At 46.1% G+C, this 16,928-nt stretch overlaps 1 protein-coding gene across 2 annotated transcripts in view; it reads right to left on the minus strand.

Annotated features, from left to right (window-relative positions):
* Nucleotides 1-16,928, minus strand: part of CACNA1I (calcium voltage-gated channel subunit alpha1 I) — a 3,871,666-nt gene that overhangs the window by 1,937,551 nt on the left and 1,917,187 nt on the right. The gene's annotated exons all lie outside the window — the stretch shown is intronic.

Here is a 16,928-nt window from a genome sequence, read left to right on the forward strand (position 1 = left end):
AACCTTCTACAGGTAGCTTTAGCGGAACACTGTGCAGAGATCGCACTACACTAACGTGTAAATAATGTAGCTGCCTGCGGTAGTGATAGGATCAGGAAAACACCACCAACCTTCTACAGGTAGCTTTAGCTGAACACTGTGCAGAGGTCGCACTACACTAACATGTGAATAATGTAGCTGCCTGCGGTAGTGATAGGATCAGGAAAACACCACCAACCTTCTACAGGTAGCTTTAGCTGAACACTGTGCAGAGGTCGCACTACACTAACTTGTAGCTTTAGCTGAACACTGTTCAGAGGACGCACTACACTAACTTGTAGCTTTAGCTGAACACTGTGCAGAGGTTGCAATATACTAACTTGTAGCTTTAGCTGAATACTGTGATGAGGAAGCACTACACTAACTTGTAGCTTTAGCTGAACACAGTGAGGAGGATGCACTACACTAACTTGTAGCTTTAGCTGAACACTATGCACTACACTAACTTGTAGCTTTAGCTGAACACTGTTCAGAGGACGCACTACACTAACTTGTAGCTTTAGCTGAATACTGTGCAGAGGTCGCACTACACTAACGTGTGAATAATGTAGCTGCCTGCGGTAGTGATAGGATCAGGAAAACACCACCAACCTTCTACAGGCAGCTTTAGCTGAACACTGTGCAGAGGTTGCACTACACTAATGTGTAAATAATGTAGCTGCCTGCGGTAGTGATAGGATCAGGAAAGCACCACCAACCTTCTACAGGTAGCTTTAGCTGAACACTGTGCAGAAGTCGCACTACACTAACTTGTAGCTTTAGCTGAACACTGTTCAGAGGACGCACTACACTAACTTGAAGCTTTAGCTGAACACTGTGGAGGTCGCACAACACTAACGTGTAAATAATGTAGCTGCCTGCGGTAGTGATAGGATCAGGAAAACACCACCAACCTTCTACAGGTAGCTTTAGCTGAACACTGTGCAGAGGTCGCACTACACTAACGTATAAATAATGTAGCTGCCTGCGGTAGTGAAAGGATTTGGAAAACACCACCAACCTTCTAAAGGTAGCTTTAGCTGAACACTGTGCAGAGGTCGCACTAGACTAATGTGTAAATAATGTAGCTGCCTGCGGTAGTGATAGGATCAGGAAAACACCACCAACCTTCTATAGGTAGCTTTAGCTGAACACTGTGCAGAGGTCGCACTACACTAATGTGTAAATAATGTAGTTGCCTGCGGTAGTGATAGGATCAGGAAAGCACCACCAACCTTCTACAGGTAGCTTTAGCTGAACACTGTGCAGAAGTCGCACTACACTAACTTGTAGCTTTAGCTGAACACTGTTCAGAGGACGCACTACACTAACTTGAAGCTTTAGCTGAACACTGTGGAGGTCGCACAACACTAACGTGTAAATAATGTAGCTGCCTGCGGTAGTGATAGGATCAGGAAAACACCACCAACCTTCTACAGGTAGCTTTAGCTGAACACTGTGCAGAGGTCGCACTACACTAACGTATAAATAATGTAGCTGCCTGCGGTAGTGAAAGGATTTGGAAAACACCACCAACCTTCTAAAGGTAGCTTTAGCTGAACACTGTGCAGAGGTCGCACTAGACTAATGTGTAAATAATGTAGCTGCCTGCGGTAGTGATAGGATCAGGAAAACACCACCAACCTTCTACAGGTAGCTTTAGCTGAACACTGTGCAGAGGTCGCACTACACTAACTTGTAGCTTTAGCTGAACACTGTGCAGAGGACGCACTACACTAACTTGTAGCTTTAGTTGAACACTGTGCAGAGGTCGCACTATACTAACATGTAAATAATGTAGCTGCCTGCGGTAGTGATGGGATCAGGAAAACACCACCAACCTTCTACAGGTAGCTTTAGCTGAACACTGTGCAGAGGTCGCACTACACTAACTTGTAGCTTTAGCTGAACACTGTTCAGAGGACGCACTACACTAACTTGTAGCTTTAGCTGAACACTGTGCAGAGGTTGCACTACACTAACTTGTAGCTTTAGCTGAACACTGTGAGGCGTACGCACTACACTAACTTGTAGCTTTAGCTGAACATTGTGAGGAGAACGCACTACACTAACTTGTAGCTTTAGCTGAACACTGTTCAGAGGACGCATTACACTAACTTGTAGCTTTAGCTGAACACTGTGAGGAGGACGCACTACACTAACTTGTAGCTTTAGCTGAACACTGTGCACTACACTAACTTGTAGCTTTAGCTGAACACTGTTCAGAGGATGCACTACACTAACTTGTAGCTTTAGCTGAACACTGTGCAGAGGTCGCACTACACTAACTTGTAGCTTTAGCTGAACACTGTGCACTACACTAACTTGTAGCTTTAGCTGAACACTGTTCAGAGGTTGCACTACACTAACTTGTAGCTTTAGCTGAACACTGTGAGGAGGACGCACTACACTAACTTGTAGCTTTAGCTGAACACTGTGAGGAGGAGGCACTACACTAACTTGTAGCTTTAGCTGAACACTGTGCACTACACTAACTTGTAGCTTTAGCTGAACAATGTGCAGAGGCCGCATTACACTAACTTGTAGCTTTAGCTGAACACTGTGAGGAGGACGCACTACACTAACTTGTAGCTTTAGCTGAACAGTGTGCAGTACACTAACTTGTAGCTTTAGCTGAACACTGTTCAGAGAACACACTACACTAACTTGTAGCTTTAGCTGAATACTGTGCAGAGGTCGCAGTACACTAACTTGTAGCTTTAGCTGAACACTGTGCAGAGGTCACACTAAACTAACTTGTAGCTTTAGCTGAACACTGTGAGGAGGACGCACTACACTAACTGTAAATAGTCTAGCTGCCTGACTGTGGTACTAATAGGATCAGAACAACACCAGCAATTTTTTTCAGGTAGCTGTAAATACTGAAACAACACAAGCCTGCGCCTGCCTGTCAGTAGGAAGATAATAACAGGAACGGATCTAGCTAAACTGAATACAGTGTATATATATATATATATATATATATATATATATATATATATATATATATACACACACAACACCTGGGATGCATATATATACACAATACACTGTAAGTGCAGCTAACTGACTGACTGTCCTGCCTAATCTATCTAACTTAAATCAAATGACACCGTCTCTCTGTCTCTCAACGCCGGAACACACTACAGGGGCGCTGTGCAGGCAGCCTTATATAGTGTGGGGCGTGTACTAAACCCCCTGAGCCATAATTGGCCAAAGCCACCCTGGCTTTGGCCAATTACAGCTCTCTCTACAGACGGCGCTGTGATTGGCCAAGCATGCGGGTCATAGTGCATGCTTGGCAAATCATCAGCCAGCAATGCACTGCGATGCCGCAGTGAATTATGGGCCATGACGCGTCACACAAATTTGGTGCGAACGGCCCATATCGTTCGCAATTCGGCGAACGGGCGAACAGACGATGTTCGAGTTGAACATGGGTTTGGCTCGAACACAAAGCTCATCCCTAGTAAGTAGGCTTAGTTGTGACCTTGGCATTAGGGAGACGGCCAGGGCAGCGGGGTCAAGTATAATAGCCTATGAGTGAGACCCGGAAAGTTGGTACCACTTGAGTTTTTCTATATCGAGGCTTCCATGTTAATCTACCTGTTTCTCCAACAAAATATGTTTTTATTATCCACATATGTGCTCCGAATTTAGTTGTGTTGTCATTAAGACATGGTTTACCCCTAGGCCCATAGTTTATTTCAGTTTCTCTAGCAACTCGGACGCCCTCCTTCTCAATCTCACGATCGAGCGGGGCGTAACCGAGGATTGGTTCTGGGGTAATTGAATATCCCTACTCGGGGCCCCCTGATCCCCAATGGGGTCTTCTGGGTGGGAGGTGGGCCCAGGGGGAGGTCCCGGTGACACTCTGCTCTTCCTTTTATTGTTTCTGAGGGCGCTCTGTTCAATCAATGTAATCAATGTTTACCACAAGCGGGCAGGCCGTGGTGGGCCCAGTGCACCTACACTAGTCTCAGAGGGCATAAAAAATTGCCTCTCAGGGACGATTCGGAGACCCTGATTCAGGGCACTCCAGACATCTCAGGATGTGGGATGGGCGCTGGCAGGTGCATGTCTAACCCGGGGGTGGAGGGGCCGGGGGGCCCACATTTCAATGCTCCTTTTGCCGTTATAACATGTTTGAAAGCATCTGCTTAATCTTCTCTCTCTTTCTTTACTTCCCTCTCATCTTTCCTCTCTACTATCCTTCTCCACCCCTGCAGGATCTCCAGGAATCCCCAGATACTCCAATACAGGACCCGGGAGCTGGCTCACCATCCGGATTGGCCATCCCCTTTGGAATCTTCTCTGAGGGATGGTAAGAGATACATCAGACACAAGATATTCTCCCCTCTGATCCATGGCTGATATAAGAACCTCAACACCCACATTTAAAGTGATCTCCCACAACACACAGGGCCTCAATTCCCCAGTCAAATGCCAGAAATTGTTCCAATTATATCATGACTCGTATGCGGACATCCTTTTCTTACAAGAAACAAACTTCCCTGCCTCCTACAGACCCTCTTTTCTACGCCAGTGTTACCCACAATTTTTGCTCGCATCGGCGGATAACAAATCTAAGGGAGTGGCCATCTGCTTCTCCAAATCAACTTTTCCCAGTCGGAGATAGTCTCTGATCCCCAAGGTCGATACCTCTTAATCTCGGGCACCATAGATGGGCAGACATACACCTTCATATCGTATTATGCCCCCAACAAGGGCCAAGCAAAATTTTTTGACTCACTTCTACACACCCTGCAAAAACACTTCAGTGGTGCGGTATTCATGGGAGAGGATTCCAACGTTGCATTTGATCTTTTCTCTGACAAAACAGCCAGAGGGACAACCAGATCTAAGCGCCCCATGAAACAGAGCACGAAAATAGCTCTCCTGCTTCATGAGGCGGGGCTTGTAGACATATGGAGAGATCTCAACCCCAGAGCAAAAGATTATTCTCACTTCTCAGCACCCCACAACTCATATGCCAGGATAGACCACGTTTTCACACGAAATGATCTCACTGACCCTGACGTCTAAAATCAAAGACACCCCCCTCTCGAACCATTCCATTGTGACTCTAGCCACACGTAGAACTGTGGGCTCCCTAGGCCCTTCCAGATGGCGTCTCAACGAGGCCCTTCTGAGTGACCCGATAAAATGAATGTTGATAGAACGATCCATGAAAGAATACTTTCTTGAAAATGACAATGCTGAGGTGTCACCACCGACACTGTGGGCTGCCCACAAAACAGTATTCAGAGGCAAGCTCATTCAGCTTTCCTCTAAGATCAAAAAGGAGCACAGGGCAGACCTGTTGAAATGCACGGAGGAATACCAAACCCTAGCTAAATCCCACAAATGGAACTCTACTCCTGCAACCATGGCACAGCTTGATACAGCTCGAGCCCACCTTAATCTATCCCTCACAACGGCGGCCGAGAAACACCTCAGAGGTACCAGGGCCAAGTTCTACTCCCAAAAGGACAGAATAGGCTCCAAACTGGCAACTAAACTGACCCCCAAAAGTGGGCACGCTAGCCTTCCCAAAACTTAGATCTCCTACTGGAGACCTGACCAAAAACTCAACCAAAATAATGGACTCCTTTTTGAAGTTCTACTCTGAACTACACAAGTCAGATCCTCTGTCCTCTCCAGCACTCAAAAAAGCCTTAGACACCCTCCCCATGCCCTCCTTAGCCCAAGGCCACAGGCATCTTCTAGAAGACCCTTTTACCTCTGAGGAGGTGTTGGACACCATCAAATCCCACAAACTGGACTCCTCTCCTGGGCCCGGACGGCTTCTCGACAAGGTATTATAAAATGTTTGGCTCCAGCCTGTTACCCTACCTGATGCGATTCTTCAACTCTCTCAGGGATGGAGCTCCCCTAGACAGGGATCTTAACGATGCATATATCTCCAAATCGGGGAAGGACACAAGCGACACCGGGAACTATCGCCCGATCTCGCTCATCAATAACGACATAAAAATAATGACCAAAATACTGGCTAACAGAATAGCAAGCTTCATAGCGACATACATACACAAAGATCAGGTGGGCTTCATCTGTGGGAGACAGGGACCGGACCAGATCAGGAGAGCAGTTCATATTATATCCTTGCTCAATGGGATGGGGGCCTTCCCCAGAAGGGCTTCATCCTCTCAATTGACCTGCATAAGGCATTTGACTCGGTAGCCTGGCCATACATTTACGAGTTGCTGGAGAGATGGGGATTCTGACCAAATTTTCTAGGCATTATCCACTCGCTTTACTTGTCCCCTAACGCACAAGTGCGGTTACTGGGAAGATATTTGAAAACCTTTGCCATTGACAGGGGAACCAAAGTTGCCCGCTTTCCCCCCTCCTCTTTGCGATGGCCATAGAAACTCTGGCTATCGCGATTAGGACCAATCCTGACATCAAGGGGGGTTACCTGCAGAGAACAGGAACACAAGTGTGCATTATTTGCGGATGACCTTCTCCTTTTCATCACCTCCCCCCTTACGTCCACCCCTACTATTTACAGGGTACTCAGGAACTTCGGAAGGATTTCGGATATAAAGGTTAACTTATCTAAGTCCATAGTCCTGAATGTTACAGTTCCCCAGGAAATGATCCCCCAGTAGAAAAACAATTTTACATTTACTTGAGCATCAGAGGGTATTCCATACTTGGGGATCAGACTCACGAACAACATAAGCAAACTTTTTCAGGCCAACTACCCCCATGGCATGTAGATATTGTGCAGACCTGGAGAGATGGTCAAAATGTGGTCTATCTTGGCTGGGCAGAATCAACGTGGTCAAAATGACTCTTCTCCCGCGCATGATTTACCTGTTCAGATCTCTCCCGATCTCTATAAAAAACAATTCCTTCTAAAATTACAATCACATATAGTACGCTTCGTTTGGGGAAATACTGTTATGCCCCGTACACACAGTCGGATTTTCCGACGGAAAATGTGTGATAGGACCTTGTTGTCGGAAAAATCCGTTGTCGGAAATTCCGATCGTGTGTACACAAATCCGACGGACAAAGTGCCACGCATGCTCAGAATAAATAAAGAGATGAAAGCTATTGGCCACTGCCCCATTTATAGTCCCGACGTTTGTGTTTTACGTCACCGCGTTTAGAACGATTGGATTTTCCGACAACTTTGTGTGACCGTGTGTATGCAAGACAGGTTTGAGCCAACATCCGTCGGAAAAAATCCTAGGATTTTGTTGTCAAAAAGTCCGAACAAAGTCCGACCGTGTGTACAGGGTATAAGGGTTACAGGTGTAAAAAGGAGGTCCTATACAGGCTAAAAACACAGGGGAGAGGTAGGACTTCCAAACTTATGGCGGTACTATCAAGCTGCTCAGCTCACCCAAATCTCCATAGCATAATTGAGGGGTCCTAAACCAGACTGGCTCTTAATGGAAAGAACTGCGGTCCTACTGGATACCATATGCTACCACCTGTGGAGTGACACCAAATCCAGACCATCTGTTATGTCTCCTACTCTCTCCCACTAGGTGGCACTGTGCACCACTCTCCACAAACAACACTCACTGACTTCTCCATTGCGCCCCGGCCCATATTTTCCACAACCCAATGTTTCCCCCGGGCAGGAACATCCAAGTATTTCGCCGGTGGACTAACAAGGGCTTGTTTCGCATAGGCCACTTCCTTTCCCTGTCGGACCCCTTAAGCCTGCAGCACTGTAAAACTGAGTTAGAAATGCCCAACTCGGAAATATTTAGGTTCTCCCAAATTGTCCACTTCCTTAATTCCATTTGGGCTAACAAAAAGGATCCACCTAAGATTACCCCTTACGAACGATGGTGCTCTAACATTATGGATCAGAGGGGAGGTATTTCACTGATCTACTCCTCCCTGGCTGCTAGGGAGGGCAATCCACCATACACCCAGGCCTGGGAGACGAACATGGGAATATCTTGTGAACCAGCGGAGTGGTCACAGGCTTTCCGACAATCCTATAAGGGTATTCTTAACGTCTCCCTGATAGAAGCAAACCTCAAAATTCTAACCAGGTGGTACTACGTCCCCTCTAGGCTGGCAATTGTCTACCAGGAGGCGTCTCCCCTATGGTTCAGGGGGTGCGATCTGGAGGGCACAATGTTCCACATTTGTCCCCACATTTGTCCCCGAGTTAGGTCCTACTGGAAAAAGGTATTTCACACTCTGAGGAAGATAACGAGAACCACAACCCCTCCAGATCCCTCCATTGCTCTTTTGAACCGCAAAATCCCTTTAGTTCCTAAACACCTGCAAACGCTTACATTTTACATCCTCCTGGGAGGAAAAATAACGTTTGCGGGGGCATAGAAAACCCCCACTGTCTCCTTCAGAATGGCGAAGCGAAAAATATCCTGGATAATGGCGCAAGAACACATAGTGGCAAAACTGCTGGACAAGGTGGGAAAATTTGGAGCTATATGGGAACCCTGGGCAGCATATTGCAATATTTCCCTCTGTCCAGGCATCACGAACAGATGAATGGTTGATCCTGGATCTCTACCCCTCCTTCTTCCTCCCTCTCCTTCTACTCTCTCTGTCTGGGACACTCTGCTCCCACCCTACTCCATGTATGAAAAGGGGAAATCGCTCCCCTCCTCTATGTAGCAGATAAGGTTGTACGCAGACTAAAGCACTGAGCTTAAACCAGCAATTGGGTCCCCGATTCTTCTCCTTTGATCTTTTCTCCATGATGCTTGATCCTGCGGTGGTCCAGGCTGGCTCCTCAGCCAGCCGGTCGCAGTCCTGCGAAGGGGGGAACCTACGGAGCCGTCGAGGGGTCAGGTTCTGCCACAGTGTGATCCCAATGGGGTAGTAGGCTAGACCTTTCCGGGCTCAGTGGGCGGACCCCCCCTACTGGTCCCCAGGGAATCTCTCAGCATGGGACACCGGAAGCTCATGGGGTGAACCCATGGGACAACCCCCTGGAGAGGGGGGGACACATACGCAGATCCTAATGATCAATAATCATGGTCCCAGGGAGTCACCTAACCTGAATCTGTTGGAGATACAACCTACGATCTTTATGGCAATCTAATGTTATAACCTTGTTAGCAATCTAATGTTATAACCTTGTTATTAATGTTCTCATTTGTTCTGTAACTGTGAAAGCAGGCCTTGTTATTGTGTGTTCTCCTTTCTCTGTTAAACATCAATAAACATATTGAAAGTAAAGAAGCTCAGACTGGACTTCTCCTTTAAAGTGATTGTAAAGCTTGGAGATTTTTTTACCTTCATGCAGTGCGGCTGGGTGAAGTAGCCGGGTGGCCCTACCCCTTGCTTATACAAGAGCTGTCAAAAGCAGAGAGGAGGTGGCCGGGATGCTTCCAAAAAAAAGACAGCAGGGTTTTTTTTTTGGTCCAGCGGCGAAGCGATTGATGGTGGATACATCGAGGGACACTATGTTGAGGGCAAGTGGCCTGGTATGCTTCGGGGGGGGGGGGGGGGGGGCTCGCTTGTCTCCCCCTTTCCTGGCCTTCTTTTTTTCATTTTGCCGTGGAGTTCCCCTTAACCACTTCAATACTGGGCACTTTCAACCCCTTCCTGCCCAGACCAATTTTCAGCTTTCAGTGCTCTTACACTGTGAATGACAATTACTCAATCATGCAACACTGTACCCAAACAAAATTTTTATCATTTTTTTCACAGAAATAGAGGTTTCTTTTGGCGGTATGTAATCATCACTGGTCTTTTTTGCGATTTAAGTAAAAAAAAATTGTAAAAACTTTGAGAAAAACAACACTTTTTTTGTTTCTTGAGGCCCTGAAATGTCAGGACAATACAAATACCCCCCAAATTATCCCTTTTTGCAAAGTAGACAGCTTAAGGTATTTAGTAAGAGGCATGGTGAGTTTTTTGAAGTTGTAATTTTTTCCCACAATTCTTGGGAAAATTAGGAATTTTTTTTTTTTTTTTTTTTTACACAAAATTGTCATAATAACAGTAAGTTATTTCTCACATACAGCATGTGCATACTTCAAATTACACCCCAAAATACATTCTGCTACTCTTCTTAAATATAGCGATACCAAATGTGTGAGACTTTCACAGCCTGGCCACATAGAGAGGCCCAACATGCAGGGAGCACCATCAGGCATTCTAGGAAAATAAATTACACATCTAATTTCATTCCTACATATTACACTTTTGAAGGTCCCGAAGCACCAGGACAGTGGAAATACCTACAAAATGACCACATTTTGGAAAGAAAACACCCCAACGTATATTCTGTGAGGTATGGGCTGCAGATAGGTACTGGGGTACTCTGATGGGCTGCAGATAGGTAGTCTAATGGGCTGGAAATAGGTACTCGGGTACTCTGATGGGCTGCAGGAGGGAGGGAGTGTTCCTGCTGGTGTCATTTATCAATGCGCCGGTAGGGAAAAACTCAATTTTTTCCCAAATTTTTTAAAATTTACATTTTTTTTTACGATTCTTTTGTTTTAATTTAGCTCTCAGCAGGAAAGTCTTAACAACCTATTGACTGTGCATTCGGAGGGCGAACATCCCATTAAGTGCCCAGAAAATTTGGTTATTAGGCGAGTACCTGAATGGGCAATGGTCAGGCCAAACTTATGCTCGGCCCAAATCATTCGCCCATCCCTAGTGGTGCATGAACACTGTAAGCCTTTGCAGTTATTCTTGTTGGGTGCAGGAATGGGCCTTGCTGTTAAAAATTACAAAGCAAATTGATATTACATGCACCTGTCAAACAGGTCAGAAAAATTGGGCCTTAGGTGTTGGTGGGGCATGAACACTGTAACACCTCCCAGTTACACTTGCTGGGTGCAGGAATGGGCCCTGCTGTTAAAAATTAGAAAAAAAATTGAAATGACATGCACCTGTCAAACAAGTGCAGAAAAATTGGGCATTGGGTGTTGGTGGTGTCCTAAAGCAAAAATATTGTTGGAAGCTAGCATAATCAAGATTCAGCAATAGAATAGGCAGCATAGGCAGTTTTCCAGGGATCCCATATCCCTAGCAAATACAATCAGTTACTTCAGCATCAGGGGCTTGATAGCTGCTGTTGATCCAGGACTGATGCATTTTGATAAATGTCAGCCTGTCAATGGAGTCTGTGGACTAAGGATGAGCCAAACACCCCCAGTTCGGTTCTCACCAGAACATGCGAACAGGCGAAAAATTTGGATGAACACCGTTAAAGTCTATGGGACACAAACATGAAAAATTTTATTGCCATAAAAAGTTTTTGGGGACCCGGATCCTGCCCGAGGGGACATGTATCAATGCAAAAAAAAGTTTTAAAAACAGCCTTTTTTTCAGAAGCGCTGATTTTAATAATGCTTAAAGTGAAACAATAAAAATAAAATATTCCTTTAAATATCATGTCTGGGGGGGTGTCTATAGTATGCCTGTAAAGTGGCGCATTTTTCCAGTGTTTAGAACAATACCACAGCAAAATGACATTTCTAAAGGAAAAAAAGTCATTTAAAACTGATCGTGGCTGTAATGAATTGTTGGGTATCGGCAATATAGATAAAACTCATTGAAAAAAATGGCGGCATAGGTTCCCCCCCAGTCTATTACCAGGCCCTTTGGGTCTGGTATGAATATTAAGGGGAACCCCAAACAAAAATTTAAAAAAAATGCGTGGGGGTCTCCCCAAAATCCATACCAGGCCCTTCAGGTCTTGCATATAAGCCTTTATAATGAGCACTTTTGGTTTTTCATGTTAGTGTCCCATAGACTTTAACAGTGGTCCGTGGCTTTCGAATTTGCCACGAACACCGCATAATGTTCGCTGTTCGGCGAACAGGCAAACACCTAATGTTCAAGTTGAACTTACGTTTGACTCGAACATCGGGCTCATCTCTAGTGTGGACAGGCACTCTTTTATTCATCAAGAACCCTCCAGCAGCACTGAATGTCCATTCGAAAAATACGCTGGATGTAGGACAGGCCAGTAGTTCGATTGCATATTGAGCAAGTTCTGGCCAGTGGTCCATCCTCAAGACCCAGTAACCCAGTGGATGCTCAATTGGAAACGTCTCTGTTAGAGATTTTGAGTTTATTGAGTTTATTATTATTTTAAGTGATAAAAGTTTCTGAAAAATATATGAAACACACAAATGTTATATGTAATTAGTGATGGTCTCTGAAGGTTACAGGACAGAGGCCAGAGGACAGAGAGAAATGATTGAGCTGTATAGATACATCTATTCTGAGCTACTATGTCAGGACAATGGGTGGAGTTATACAACTGTATCTTTAGACTGAAACCATTTAAAGTATATATGCAAATATGGGTGTTACTAGGATTAGGGATGAGCTTCGAGTTCGAGTCGAACTCATGTTCGACTTGAATATCGGCTGTTCGCCAGTTCCCCAAACAGCGAACAATTTGGGGTGTTCGCGGCAAATTCGAAAGCCGCGGAACACCCTTTTCAAAGTCTATGGGAGAAATCAAAAGTGCTAATATGCAAAAGGCTTATATGCATGGTATTGTCATAAAAAGTGTTTGGGGACCTGGGTCCTGCCCCAGGGGACATGGATCAATGCAAAAAAATGTTTTAAAAAACGGACGTTTTTTCAGGAGCAGTGATTTTAATAATGCTTAAAGTAAAACAATAAAAGTGTAATATTCCTTTAAATTTCATACCTGGGGGTGTCTATAGTTTGCCTGTAAAGTGGCGCATGTTTCCCGTGTTTAGAACAGTCTGACAGGAAAATGACATTTCAAAGGAAAAAAAGTCATTTAAAATCACTCGTGGCTATTAATGAATTGCCGGTCCGACAATACACATCATTGATAAAAACAGCATGGGTATTCCCCACAGGGGAACCCCGAACCAAAATTTTTTTTAAAAATGGCGTGGGGTCCCCCTCAAAATCTATACCAGACCCTTCAGGTCTGGTATGGATTTTACAGGGAACCCCGCGCCAAAATTTTTAAAAAAATGGCGTGGGGTCCCCCTTAAAATCCATACCAGACCCTTATCTGAGCACGCAACCTGGCAGGCCACAGGAAAAGAGGGGGGGTGAGAGAGCGCATGTTTCCTGTGTTTAGAACAGTCTGACAGCAAAATGACATTTCAAAGGAGAAAAAGTCATTTAAAACCGAACCAAAATGTAAAAAAAAAATGGCGTGGGGGGTCCCCCTAAATTCCCTACCAGGCCCTTCAGGTCTGGTATGGATATTAAGGGAAACACCAGCCAAAATTTAAAAAAAAATGTGTGGGGTTCCCCTCAAAATCTATACCAGACCCTTATCCGAGCATGCAACCTGGCAGGCCACAGGAAAAGAGGGGGGGACGAGAGAGCACCCCCCCTGAACCGTACCAGGCCACATGCCCTCAACATTGGGAGGGTGCTTTGGGGTAGCCCCCCAAAGCACCTTGTCCCCATGTTGATGGGGACAAGGGCCTCATCCCCACAACCCTTGCCCGGTGGTTGTGGGGGTCTGTGGGAGGGGGGGCTTATTGGAATCTGGAAGCCCCCTTTAACAAGGGGACCCCCAGATCTCGGCCCTCCCCCCTGTGTGAAATGGTAAGGGGGTACAAAAGTACCCCTACCATTTCACAAAAAAAGTGTCAAAAATGTTAAAAATTACAAGAGACAGTTTTTGACAATTCCTTTATTTAAATGCTTCAACATGGGGACAAGGTGCTTTGGGGGCCTACCCCAAAGCACCCTCCCAATGTTGAGGGCATGTGGCCTGCCGTTTTTTTCAATGAACTTTTATGTGTATTGTCGGACCGGCAATTTATTAATAGCCGCGAGTAGTTTTAAATGACTTTTTTTCCTTTGAAATGTCATTTTGCTGTCAGACTGTTCTGAACACGGGAAACATGCGCTCTCTCGTCCCCCCCTCTTTTCCTGCGGCCTGCCAGGTTGCGTGCTCGGATGACCCCACGCCATTTTTTTTTAAATTTTGGCTCGGGGTTCCCCTTAAAAACCATACCAGACCTAAAGGGTCTGGTATAGATTTTGAGGTGGACCCCACGCCATTTTTAAAAAAAAATTTGGTTCGGGATTCCCCTGTGGGGAATTTCCATGCCGTTTTTATCAATGAAATTTTATGTGTATTGTCGGATCGGCAATTCATTAATAGCCGCGAGTAGTTTTAAATGACTTTTTTTCCATTGAAATGTCATTTTGCTGTCAGACTGTTCTAAACATGGGAAACATGCGCCCCTTTACAGGCATACTATAGACACCCCCAGGTATGAAATTTAAAAGAACATTACACTTTTATTGTTTCACTTTAAGCATTATTAAAATCACTGCTCCTGAAAAAACGTCCGTTTTTAAAACTTTTTTTTGCATTGATCCATGTCCCCTGGGGCAGGACCCAGGTCCCCAAACACTTTTTATGACAATAACTTGCATATAAGCCTTTAAAATTAGCACTTTTGATTATTCATGTTCGTGTCCCATAGACTTTAACGGTGTTCGCGTGTTCGAACAAATTTTTTGCCCGTTTGCATGTTCTGGTGCGAACCGAACAGGGGGGTGTTCGGCTCATCCCTAACTAGGATATGCTGACATAACATTATGAAACAGTATAAGAATGGAGTAGGGTTATGGTAGTTAGGGAAGAGAGGTGAAAGGGAGATGGAATGGAACTCTACACTTTGGAGAATGTAGCATCAGATGTCTCTACCTCCTTCTGAGGCCATCGCCATACCATATGTTACCAGATGTCAGTCTTGTCTTTGCTTATCTTTCTGAACAAATAAACAACCTTTCTGGAAGCGTCGTATGAACGAAGGATTCTTCAATTTTTACTAAGAAACAAATTACTAAAAGTAAGTTGGAAATGCGACCTTGGATAAAGACAGATACATATCTCCTCTACACACCCTCAAGGAGAGAGGACACTGACATACCGTATTTATCGGCGTATAACACGCACTTTTTTCCCCTTAAAATCAGGGGAAAATCGCGGGTGCGTGTTATACGCCGATCCGCTGCAATCCTGACCTGTCAGAACTTAAAAATCGCTGACCGCGATTTGAAAATTGCGCTGCCGGCGCCGAAATACACAGTGCCGGTCCTCGGCTCTTCTCGGCGGCTTTCGGTTTCACTCGAGCGCCGCCCGAACCTAGCCGAGTATACTCGGCTAGTTTCGGATAGCTCCGCTCACCGTCCGAGTGGAACCGAAAGTAAACGAGAGCCGCCGAGAAGAGCCGAGGACCGGCTCTGTGTATTTCGGCGCCGGCGGCGCCATTTTCAAATCGCGGTCGGCGATTTTGAAGCTCACAGGCTTCAGCAAGACTGCACTGGGGCAAGGCTGGACTGGGGCAAGGCTGGACTGGACACTGGGAAAGGCTGCACTGACATGGCTGCACTAGCAAGGCTGCACTGACATGGCTGCACTGACATGGCTGCACTAGCAAGGCTGCACTGACATGGCTGCACTGGCATGGCTGCACTGACATGGCTGCACTGGCATGGCTGCACTGACATGGCTGCACTGGCAAGGCTGCACTGGCAAGGCTGCACTGACATGGCTGCACTGACATGGCTGCACTAGCAAGGCTGCACTGACATGGCTGCACTGACATGGCTGCACTGGCAAGGCTGCACTGGCAAGGCTGCACTGACATGGCTGCACTGACATGGCTGCACTGGCAAGGCTACACTGACATGGCTGCACTGACAAGGCTGCACTGACAAGGCTGCACTGGGCAAGGCTGGACTGGGGCAAGGCTGCACTGGGCAAGGCTGGACTGGGGCAAGGCTGCACTGAGAAGGCTGCAATGATGGGCATTTAAATGTAAGTTTTTTTCCCTTCAACTTCCCTCCTAAAAGTTTTTTTTCCTTAAAATTCCCTCCTAAATTGAGGTGCGTGTTATACGCCGGTGCGTGTTATACGCCGATAAATACGGTATTTATACAAAGACTTTGCTATTCATCTAGAAACGCCTCAGAGATAAAAGAATAATAGAATTATAGTATTTATACTATTCTTCAATGGCGAGCCAGCCAAACTGGTCAATTTTTTTCCCCACTCCTTGACAAAGAAAGAAAAGAGAAATCCAGGACTTTATGAAAACGTAATGTTGTTACGTACGTGAAGATTTCTGCCAAGGTTAGTTCCTAAGAAGGTGAGAAAGTCTCAAATAAGAAAATATTGGGTTGTTGCCCAAGAAGAAAAAAAAAGTGTTGAAACAGCAGCCTCCGGAGTGAGTAGTCTGAAGCTGCAGCCAGCTCTCCCCTCAGTCACAGCTCAAAGCCGGCCTCCATTTTAGCTCAATCCAGCTCCATCCTCACTCCATCCACAGCCATCCGAGCCTCATCACACCTGGAACAGGTCTGGACCCCACAGATTTGTTGGGCATCATCCCCTGCACCGGCCCATACCACTATTGTGCTGATTTGCGGGCTTTGGCCTAGTCCATTACGGCCGTTCCCGGAGCCATCCTCAGGCTCCCAGGGCCTCATACCTGCCATCCTCCACCCAGGCAGCACTGCATCTCACCTGCCTTCCTCCCAGCCTTGTAGGAGAGCCTCCGGAGTGAGTAGTCTGGAGCTGCAGCCAGCTCTCCCCTCAGTCACAGCTGGAGGCCGACTGCCATTTTAGCTCAATCCAGCTCCATCCTCGGACACAGATAGACTAATACTCTCCATCCTTCCACCAGACTCTGCCACATCATCCCCTGCCATCATCCACAATATATGGGAGGATATTCTGGGATTCTGGCAGAGAAATGAAGCTGACCCGAGGCGCACGTGTGGCAGCGGCTCCTAAGATGGCCACGTAGTCCGGGAGCGCTACTCTGCTCTGACACACAAGCGCCCACACAGGCTTGCAACCAGTCCCATCACCAGCTCATCAGGCAGCCCCAGAGAGGTGACGAGAGCGGGTACCACATGCAATACACAGGAATGATTAATAGGCCCCCAAAGGCACAAAT

Source organism: Aquarana catesbeiana, linkage group LG07, assembly GCF_042186555.1.
Source record: "Aquarana catesbeiana isolate 2022-GZ linkage group LG07, ASM4218655v1, whole genome shotgun sequence".
NCBI lineage: Eukaryota > Metazoa > Chordata > Amphibia > Anura > Ranidae > Aquarana > Aquarana catesbeiana.